The sequence below is a fragment of the Rattus norvegicus genome, chromosome 14, assembly GCF_021556685.1.
Source record: "Rattus norvegicus strain SHRSP/BbbUtx chromosome 14, alternate assembly SHRSP_T2T, whole genome shotgun sequence".
Classification (NCBI taxonomy): Eukaryota; Metazoa; Chordata; class Mammalia; order Rodentia; family Muridae; genus Rattus; species Rattus norvegicus.
The window spans coordinates 9,778,689-9,790,213 of record NC_141547.1 but is presented as its reverse complement, the minus strand read 5'-3'; the positions used below and the strand labels follow the sequence as shown (position 1 = coordinate 9,790,213).

At 45.8% G+C, this 11,525-nt stretch overlaps 1 long non-coding RNA gene across 1 annotated transcript; it reads left to right on the top strand.

Annotated features, from left to right (window-relative positions):
• Positions 1–9,426: 9,426 nt before the first annotated feature.
• Positions 9,427–11,247, top strand: LOC120096568 (uncharacterized). Its single transcript, XR_015637697.1, has 4 exons — positions 9,427–9,681; positions 10,319–10,421; positions 10,562–10,644; positions 10,792–11,247. It is a non-coding gene; the product is annotated as an uncharacterized LOC120096568 (long non-coding RNA).
• The last annotated feature ends 278 nt before the right edge of the window (positions 11,248–11,525 follow it).

Sequence of the window (11,525 nt, the reverse complement as noted above, 5' to 3'; positions counted from 1 at the left end):
ATTTCTGAAATTGTTGGGGAGCCATCACAGATGATATCCAAAGCTGACCTCTGGTCTCTATGCCATCCCACTGAATCCAAACATGGAAGACACATGGGACTTCCTCTCTGGATTATGAAAGTACCACAGTCGGTCCTTCTCCCTCTGATCTCTCCCACAGCCAATTTAGACTTCAAGGTGTTGCTGGGGGACTCTTGTCACCCTTGCTTCATAATGCCAGTGCTTTTCCATAGGCTACAACATGAAGGCCAAAAGTCTGAACACTGTCTTATCTTTCTACCTGCTACTACTCCAAGCATTAACTGAATATCTACTATGAAGAAAGCATTACATGCAATCCGGATATACATATATAGGTAGCAAGGCTGTCTATGATACTAGAATGAAATATGGGACAGGGTATGAGAGGGAGAGAGAGAGAGAGAGAGAGAGAGAGAGAGAGAGAGAGAGAGACAGGCAGAAAAACAGACAGACACAGAGAGACAGAGAGAGACAGAGACAGAGAGACGGAGACAGAGAGACAGAGACAGACAGAGACAGAGAATTTCTTCCACACTTGTCCTGCATCTGCCATGTTCTACAGTCTTTATCATGTAACAAATGTATATTCTGAAAGGTTAACTCCTCCCTCTTCTGTAACTTGTGTAAATGAGGCTGGCCTCAAACTTTCAGTAACTCTCCTGCCTCAGCTATCTAAATGCCGGGATTAAAGGTGTGCGACTTAATTTTATCACACTGTACTTAGTATATGCATCAAGGGAAGATCTAATAACAAAACCCTAATAAAGGGTATCTGCCTCTTTTTCCTCTGTGCGCCTCTTGAGCTGGGAACCATGGTGGCTATGCCCAGGTCCTGATGAACGATAAACTCTTAAATAAATTATACTTTAAGAGCTTTTCCCAAGTCAGAAAAACCCCAGTGATTCCAGGACGGCAGCTCCACTGGGGGAGAGCTTTCTAACCTTAGCAAACACTGCTTTTGACTTAGAGCATTTTCCCAGGTCGTGTTTTAAATAGAATCACAGCTGTAACTCATCTCAATGGGTCATGTTGCACAATAAGCAAGCTCTATTAGATACCAGAGCAAATCGGAAGGTTCGTCCGCTACAGTCTGTGCCCCCATGGAACCTGCTAAAGTTGTTTAGCCTGCCTTTCTTACTGAACACCCTGCCAGTTTCAAAGCATTTAAAATAATCAATTAGCTAATCCCTGCATCACCTCTGAGAGATTAGCAAATGGTCTCACAACATTTTAGAGATATATTTTAAAAAGACAGTGGGAGAAAGAAAAGGTGAGCCTGAAAGTAGCTGGATTACCCGATGATGGCGGCTAGCACCTCCCCAGCAGCCAAACAGAGAGCTAAGATACAAACAAACGATTTCCCCTCCATCAGGGACCTCCCGCTTCTATCGCTCGCTGTCTGAAGAAGACCTATCTGAAAATTCCAGAATTAACGTTAGGTTTCCAGGGCAACTGTGACCAGCCGCCACAGAAATAAAGTATCATTTAGTTAGTGAACATTTTGGGGAGTGTAGGGGGAACCTCCCCCCAAATTGAAACACAGGAGTTAGCATCACGAGAGGTGGAAGAACTGAAAATGGAGATGCAGGAACTGAGCAGGACTTACAAATAAGTAAAGTATTCAGGGCAAATGGAAAGCTAAGACAGTTCAGGGCGTTTGCACATATTCTTGCAACAATACTGTAGTGTTGGTAATGAAGCGCGAGGTGTTATCCCCACTCTGAATTGGAGGAAACCGAAGCTTTGGTTAAACGGTCTCCTCTCCCACTCAACAACCGACAGCCATGTGTTCAAACTTAGAACCATCCTCTTCCAAATGGATGATGACACTACTAGGCCAGTCCGTAACCCAAGAATTCACAGAGTCAGGCTTATCTGCCACAGCCCTGAAAGAAACTGCTAGCAAACACAACTGAGTCACTTGAGGAAAGCCGCATGAGTGTTCCCCTACCGTGATGCCTCAGGGAGCAGAACTAAGTCGCTGGGGTTGGGAGGGTGGGGAGCTAGACTTAGAAAGCAACATCTCATGGCTCCTAGTGACCCGCAGGCTTCAAGGCAACAGTACGTGGTCTAACCTGGCCCCTTTTGGAAAGGAGCAAAATGACGAGAACTGTAAGAGAGAAAAACAAGTAGAATATCAAAATATGAACAGATAAAGGCTTATCTCTGGTAGAGCGTCAGCCAAGGGATACGCCCAGCCCTTGACCTTAGTCAGTGGCTACTACACACTGAATGACCAGCGACACCTACCGATGCTTTCCATTCTCACTATGCTGAATCTCTGCGTGATAGGGAGCAACTGTATCATTAAGGAACAAATGGACATTGAACGGAACGCCGGCTACGAAACGATACTTAATTAAGATGAACTGTAGACATCAGCACCAGCCCCGTTATCCCCCTGAAACAACGCCCAGGGTTCAGTCTCCGCTGCCTTGAACAAACTGTGCCACCTGCCGAGAGAGCACAGTCCATTTAGTAAAGACCTGGAGATGAGCTACACCCATCACGGTAGGGGAGGGCTTTTCCCCCTCATTTGTTGGTGGTGGTGATGGTTAATGACTGCATAAAATCTCAGAGAAAGTAAGTGAACCCCACAGATTTCCCGTCACTGATGAACTTGGCTGAAGAATGTCTGACCTCCAGACGGGTCTTGACACTCTCAGCCTACGTATCCATTCATCACCGTAGCTAGCTGGATTAGCAGACGCTGAACAGCAGAGTTGGGATTCCCCATAATGAAGAAACGAGCCCATAGCCAAGTCCGTTGGCTGTCCCAGAGCTCTGCCTCACGGGTAACTTAAGGTGGCACCTGCTGGGTACCAGAGACCATCTCAGCTAACCAGAGCAACAGGAAGCGAGAGCTCTCTAGACCAGACACTCCTCTCTACAGGGCAGTGACAGTGATGGCACAAAGGACTAAGGAAGAAGCCATTCCACGGTGGTGGCAGGAGGCGGCCATCGTTTTTCTCTTCCTGCAGAGTGTCAAATCTTTTAGACCAAAACTTACTGCAGCTAGCAAGTGGCATGCTCCCATGGGTGGCCCATATTCAGGAATTTGAGGACAGCACAAATTGAAATTTTTTTAAAGGAGGATACAAGCTTGGGGGATTCAGGAAGTGGGGATGGATATGGGAGCAGTTAATGGGAGGAATAGGAATGAATCTGACCAAAGTACATCATATAAAATTCTCAAAGAGCTAATAAAAATAAATTAAATTAAGAAAGTAAGCCTGAGTAGGAGAGAAAGTAATTGTGATTAAGAGGTGGGGGGCAAGCAGGAGAAGGAGAGGGAACTAGGAAACCCAATACTTTGTATGCTCTCCTCAAACATTGTTCTTTTAAACTACAGAGGGAAGGAAGGAAGAAAGGAGAAAGGAAGGAAGGAAGGAAGGAAGGAAGGAAGGAAGGAGAACACCTCAAATTACCCTTCTTCATACATTCCAACAGTCAATAGTAGCTGTTTTGAAATCTCCTCTGCCAATGAAATTAGTCCAAAACTCTTCCATTTCGCCTCAGACATAATACTAGAATAGAGGGGAAACAAACAGCTATATTTCTTTGTTAAAATATCTCAAAAAAAAACTTTAGCCCAGATGTCAATATTCACCTCTAAACCCTCTTGGATCTGGACTCCACTCCACGGGCTACACTGATCTGGACACTGCTAGGTCAGTCCATTGCCCTGCTTCTGTTCAGCTGCTTTTATGGTCCAAACTCCCAAAGTCTTCCTCCAAACAACAAAGAAATGGCAACTTAAGATCCAGGCAACTCATGAAATAAAGCATTTACTTGAGAGCTTGGTGACAGTTCTACAGGGCTTCTCCATGATCATCATGGCAAAGAGCAGACAGACCTGACACACTGGAGCAATAGCTGAGAGATTTGCCTCCTGATCTGTAGGTGGAGAGAGACACTAGGCCCCATGTGAGCTTTTGAAACTTCAAAGCCCACCCCCAGTGCCACATTGCCTCCAACGAGGCCACACCTCCTAATCCTTCTCAAATAGGTCTACCAACAAGGGACTAAACATTAAAATTTATGAGTCTACGGGGCCATCCTCATTCAAACCACCACAGTTGTCTAAACCCAACATGCATAATGAAAACACTAGTTGGCATGCCATCACAGATAGGGTAAGGCCCTAACTTTAGATGAAGAACAACAGCCAATGAAGAGCTACAGAGACAAGACAAGAGGAATCAGTTTTCTCTAAGAATGAGCCCCTTATAGGTTATTCCATCATACCCAAGTAGTCAACCCTAAACATATGTACATATACAAGGAACACTATTTATACTCATTAGTGTGTGTGTGTGTGTGTGTGTGTGTGTATGTGTGTGTGTGTGTAACAATAACTATAGAAGAGGTCACGCATTTGAAAAGGAGATAGGGGAGACATGGGAGGACTTGGAGGAAGAAGAAGAAAGAGTGTGAATGATAAAATATGGCACTTGTGTATGAAAGTCTCAGAAAACCTTCATGGGTTGAAGAAGTAAACTAAAAGTAGTTTTCTTTGACTGAAAGTGGATTCTTTTCTCATACTATGTATCCTGATTATCATTTCCCCTCCCGTTACTCCTCCCAGTCCTCACCTGCCTTCTCTCCCCTGCAGACCCACTCCCTTCCTTAGAAAAGAACAGGCTTTTCTAACGATAGCAACCATTGTTTATTAGGGTAAAACCCAACACTACTTTAAACTACCATTTAAATAGCAGTGGTTTCTAGTAATAGCAACCAAAAATCAGACAGAACAAAGCCCTCACGTGGATGTTGGGCGTGGTGAGCCAACAGACGGAAAAGAGTCCCAAGAGCAGGCACAAGACTCAGGTCCACTCTTCTCACAGTCAGGAGACCCATGAAAATTCCAAGCTAAATGCTAAAACACATACACAGAGGACTGGCTGAGGGCAACGCCCACGTGACTCACTGAGCGTGGAGAAAGCCAGCCGGTGCCTACACAGACTTATGTTCTCATGTCTCTAGTGCAGGAAGGTACTTCGCAGGCCACCGAAGGAGAAGCATAAATACCAACTCAGCCACAACACCATTGTCCTACAACCCCCCTTGCCTGAGAAGCAAGCTGAGGCAGGGAAGCAGAGTGTGTGGGAGTAGTCAACCAATGTCTGATCCAACTCAAGGCCCATTCCACAAGATGAAACCCAGTCCTAGTACTGCTTGGTTACCCAAGAACCACAGAAGAGATAGTTCAGAAACCTAGGATAAAACCAAACACTACTGGTCTTTGCAAAGAACCAATAAAATGGCCTCCGGTGATATTCTGCTATACTCTAGATCAGTGCCTTACTCAATCACCATCAGAAAGACTTCCTCAGGCAGCAGATGGGGACAGATGCAGAGAAGCACAGCAGACATTGTGCACCGCCTCTCTCTCTCTCTCTCTCTCTCTCTCTCTCTCTCTCTCTCTTTGTGTGTGTGTGTGAGAGAGAGAGAGACAGAGACAGAGAGACAGAGAGAGAGAGACAGAGAGAGAGACAGAGACAGAGAGAGACAGAGAGACAGAGACAAAGATTACATGGGAGGTCTCTATCAAATCCCTCCCCTCAGAGAACCCCATGGAAGAGGAGGAAGACAGAGTGTAAGAGCCTGGGGATGGATGGTGGGCACCAGGAGAGCACAGCCTTCTAAATCACCATGAACAGAGGTCATACGACCTCACGGAGACTGAAGCAGCAGCACAGGGCCTCTGCACACAGGAAATAAACGTGTTGCAATGAGAACCCAACACCTCATGGGTGGGCTCTGGCTGATGAAGAGGGTGCTCTAGAGACCACGCCTCAGTCAAAGCGATCCTCACAACCCTCCCAGTCATGTGAACGCAGTAGAACTTGCAGAAGTCTGTCTGCTTTAAAAGCGAGGCTTCATGCCAGCATGCCCTTCGCCTCCATTAACAGAAACACAGGCAGAACAAGCTGGGGCAGAGAGGAGTCAGGCAAAATCACACTACAGAATGGAAAGGACACACTCCTTTGCTGTGGGTAATTCTGCACATGCCTGTGAAATTTTTTTTATTTATTCATTCATGTATATATTTGACAATAAAAACTATGCATTTGTCATGTAAAACATGATATTTTCATATGTATGTGTGTATATATATATAAAATCTAGAAAATTACCATATGTAATTACTAATTCTTCAGACCTTGAAGTATTACATAAAGTGGCCATTGGTAAGCACAAAGCTTGAAGCACAATGTGATGGGGAACACAGGATTATCAACCCCTTACTCCTACTTGACACAAAATCACCATTCCCAGTCAGCGCAAGGTGTCTCTGTGTGCTGCTCTGTTTTGTATGTTGCACTGGGTGATTTACCTTAAGTGACCAAGTCTGTTTCGTGGTAGTTTTGCATGTGGTAGCTCACTTGTAGTGATCTGATGATAAACACCTAGCCTGTAGCGCTTCTATATTTCATTTTCAAAAGATACCTTCTGGGATATTGAGAATTATTTCCACTTAAACCATTTCATAAAACTGCCATCTTAAGCAACAGAAGGGGTTTTGGCTGATGCTTTACCTCAAATATCTCCAAGAATTATTTTTAGTATAACCTATTTACTATTCAGACGGTTATGTCCATTTTCCATAGAGGATCCAGCTAATTGCATTTCTAAACCGTACGCTGAACAGCGAGGAAAAAGACATTACAATTCACTGGGCAACAACAGTGACAACTGCTGGGGCTCCTGCAGTATTAAATGCAGAAGACCGGAGCAGCCAATCACACAGACCCAACCGAGGGTCGCTTTGCATAACGAAATGACACTGCTGCGCTGGAGAGAGAGAAGCAGCCCTGACCCAGATTTGTACAGTAGGGTAGCTGCCCTAGACGTCTGTCAAGATTGTGCATCAGACTGTATTCTTAATCAGTGAGCAATCAAAACAAATATCTCACTTCACTTCATAAAGCCGCGCGGCGTGATTGCATCTGACACATCTAGGGGAAGGCAATCCCTTACAGTTCACTTCTTCCTGTTTCTAACCGGGGGCTGGGCTGCCTGAAGCCAGACTCTCCACTCTGTCACATAGTAGACTGAGCATTTCAGAGGCTCCGGTGAAGCCGTGATTTCTTACTAGGAATAAGGATTACAATAACAGTGGCCCTTTGCCTAAATAGGATTTTCAAAGTCACTGAGGATCTCCCAAATCAGACGTGGTGAAAAAAATCAAGGGAGATTCTTTTCAAAAGAATCAAAGGAATTGGTGTTGTTATTTCAACCTGTCTGGCAGTTTCAGAAAAAAAAAAGTATTGGGGAGAAAAACTCTTCAGTTACCTCAGTTTGGAAATGCTTGAATAATTTTCTCTTTTTCCTACTGTAGTGCGTTGAATGATGTGAACACCCAGCCTGCCCAGGGTTCTCATCCTACTGCTTCCGTGGCTGAGAGACTTATAAATCACCAAATTTATCTGGGCCTCCATTTTCTCAAACAAACAAACAAAATATGCTCATAATATCCGTGATTACTTCACGGAGTTGGCGAAGGGATTAAATACAAGTAAAGCTTTGTGGGGCTGATTTAAACATGCTAACCATTCAACAAAGGGCACTATTAATAATTAAATCACCCAATTATGCCTGCTTAGCTCTAAAAACTGGACGCATATCCTTGGCAAAGTCACGTCCAGAATAAGAAAATAAGTAAGCAAATTTTGACAACTAGTTTCTTAGGAGTGGGTTTGGTTGGAGAAAGAGAAAAGATAAAATGCTCTCTCTCTGTTTCTGTGTCAAACGATTCAATGTGATCAGCACGGATTCCTTAAGTAATTTGATATGTCCGGTAAATAAGAAAACTGTGCGATGGGGTCTAAACCTGTGGCTGCTGAATTAGACATGGCGATAGAAACTGTAGCAGGAATTGGGAAGGAAGAAAGGCTGTTACCAGGTCAGGCCTGATATGCAGCCTCCTCCCCACCTGCTCGGTCTCGGGACTGCTAGCTCCTAGAGAACGCGGACTGTGTGGCTAACTTCAGTCGTGTTAGTGACCACAGATGATTCACTAGTGGCTGATTCTGTCCGCAAGGGCGCGTGAGCCCGTACGTCAGTGAGATTCTGAGATTGTACGGCACAGCCTTGAGCTATGGAGGTGTCCTTCCTCTTCACCCCTTCACGTTACGTCTCCGGTGCAGATTAGCACAGCTCTGTGTCCGACCCGTGGAAGACCCAGGGGGAAGGGTCCCAGTCTCCGTCTGGAACGGAGCTGAACCCACAGCAGAGAGAAAGAGAGCGGAGAGCTTCGTTAGCGTTAGCTGGTTTCGTGTGGATGGGCCTCATCTCTGCTCACATCCCTTTTGTGAGTTTGCCTGAGCTCAGTGGTAATGTGCGGCCTTGCAGCATGGAATGTTCCAGTGGGAGTGGGAAAAAAGCCACGCAGCCACGCTCTGCTCCCCCAGCGCCCTGCGCTCTTCACACAGCTTCTCCCTTTGCTTCTTCAGCGTTGGTCCATAATCCACGACCGAATCCCTTGGGCTAGATGCATTTCGGAATTCTGCCGTCCATTTATTATTATTATTATTATTAATTATTTATTATTATTTATTATTATCATTATTTATTATTATTATTATTATTATTATTACTACAGTAGGTAATAGTCTAAATGAGATCTGGGTGGCGCCTGGATTAAATACTACTGCAGCAAAACACATAGCCAGATGAAAACGAGATAAAACCAGAAACCTCATCTTGGTTTACGACTGGTGCTTCTACTAAAGAAATTTACATAAAAATAGATTTTTCAGGGCTTTGCGAAATCGAGAATTAACTGTTGAGGACATCCCCCTTCAAGTCCCTTCTTCCAGCAGAAACCACACGAAATTCAGAATATAGAGAAAGCACCGTGTTCGGCAGATCCATGAGACATTCCTCTACTTCTTATCGTCTACGGAAATTATATCAAAATTTAAACTCAGCTGCTCAGATGTAAAGTGTCCAAAGTGGGAAAGGGAGAGGAATCGAACCAAACCTGAACACGCTTCAGATCTCCCCATACTGTCGCTTTGAGTTATGTTTACATTAAAGATATTGTTCCTGTCAATAATCTCTAGGTAGCCAAATAAAGGGTGGCAGGCTAGTGGAATGATCCTGAACAGATATCAAAAGAACAAACAAGACAAAACTGTGCGAAAAGTAGGAATGCTGTAGTATCAGGCAAGCCAAAGCAAGAAAAGCGGTTGACGCGCGCTCTTAGCCTCGGAAGGACCGCGGCAGCCACAGTTCCAGGATGGGGTTGTTGAAAAGAAGCGTAGTTTGAGATCGAAAGACCTGGGTATCACTGTCCACTCCGCCACCATCTCTCCCACGTGAGATGCTCAGCGATCTTACAACTGCGTCATAAGGTGGCTGAGACTCCGGTAAGAAACCCCTTGGGTGCTCACAGCTGTGCGCCGATGTTAGCGCTTCTGATATGGCGGCTCCTTTCCCACCCGTATTTCCGCCATGTGGGCATATACACCATCAGAGATCCGCAGCTCCCTGCTCCGCGCCAGCCTTTATCCTTCACCCAGTTAACTGCGAACAGCCGAACAGCCCAACAGCCCGGGCAGAGCCTGCAGAGATGTCTAAAAGCACCTCCGGCCTGAGGCCTGCAGGAAGTCCCAGCCGGATGCAGCGCAGAGCCGCTGGGCTTTCTGTGAGGTAAGAGTGGCAGAACCTAAAAGCCCTCTGGGCGGTGTAGCCAGACCGGGAAACCTAGAATTGGGAACAAATGAGCCACAAACCTGTGGTGGGCCGAGCAACAGAGACCAACAGCTCTTAGAATGAATGGTGCTCACGTGTCCCCAATGTCTGAGCAACGCGAAGATTTCCTGGGGTGAATCCAATGTCTCTCTCCCATATGTCCAGTAAGTATATCACGGACAGGAAATCCTCCGTCAAACAGAGTGGAGGATACACTTTCAGCGCTAGGTTTCTCAGTAGTTATTGCTAAGGATGCTGGTGGCACAGCGGACATAGTGCTCCTCCCGTTTACGGAGAGAGAGAATGGATGGGAGCTAAGAAACGTGCGTAGAAACTTCTTAGGACGGCACTGTGTGGGTGGAAAGGCGAGAAAGGGGACCAGGGATAAATGTTCTCCTGGTGCCCTGACGGTTGAGGGATCAGCTGCGTAAGCATTTGGCACTGCCATTTTACTGCAGGCCTGCTCTGCCGCACTGGCAGAAGGACTGGCTACTTCAAAGCCCAGGAGCCCTACAGAACAGCGGCTGAATCTGGCCGGAACTCAGACATAGTCCACAGCCTAGAGAGCAGCCAATTTTCCCTTGTTTTGTTCAAGGTCAATATTGCACTCTAAAAACCCTCCCCTATAAGAGTCAAGATGACAATCGCCTGTGACAAGACCCTCGGCTGCTTCAGCCACTGCTTCATTTCCGTCCCAGGTAACGTATTCCCACAGACCTAGGAGGCCTTACCCACCCAGTGTCAGCCTCCTTGACGCTCACTGTCTTTGTGACGTGAATGGGACCAAAATACCAACTTCTGATAGCAAACCACACCTTCCACTTATCGTCATGTTTAGAGTTTGAAGGATGCGTGTCCCTTCAGTCCACGTCACTCTGATACGAGCTGGTGCTATCATAACGCCTGCTCAGAAGGATCAAGGTGAGTGTATCTCAGAAAGCGTGCGCTGCTGGCTTTCAAACAGACCACAGAGCCCAGGGGCCGCTCTCTGGTATTCCTGTCTCGGAGGCAGGATGCAGAGTGCAGGAATCTGCAATAAAAGGAGCGCCTGTGATTATTCCTCCTCAGGTCCAAAACCCGACCATGAAAATTGGTGGATACTCTGGAATGGCGTCCTGGTGTCTGACATTTACCAAGCACAGAAAATGCAAGATCAGTATAGATTGAAAACCATGGAGACACCAATGAGAGCTTGTTCTAGCCCCAGTTGGACTGCCTATGTTGTATGTGCCCCTCATTTATATGTTATATTTACATATCGTAAGTTTACTGTGAACTTCTCAAATCAGTCACAAGAAGCTCTAAATGTTTTATGCAAATTAAGATTCACAAATCAGGGCTGGAGAGATGGCTCAGCGGTTAAGAGCCCTGGCTGCTCTTCCAGAGGTCCTGAGTTCAATTCCCAGCAACCACAGGGTGGCTCGCAACCATCGGTAATGGGATCTGATGCCCTCTTCTGGTGTGTCTGAAGACAGCTACAGCTTACTTATTTTCATTAAATAAATAAATAAATCTTTTCTAAAAAGATTCACAAGTGACAGAATAAACTCCAAACCTTCGGCATGACTGACAAGGACTAGCCTTGAGCCATGGCTAACCCTGACTGTTTCCCCCCTGTGGGTTTACACCCCATCCTCTTGAACTTGCACTTTATTTGAGCAGCACTTATGTCCTAGATTTATGCAGGAGGAAATTTGCCTTGAACCATGCGAGGCTTGATTTACAGTTGGTTTTAAGTGGTGACGGCAAACTTAATGTATGAGCCACTTCCCATGCCCTCAATTCCTCTTCTGAGCCCAAGT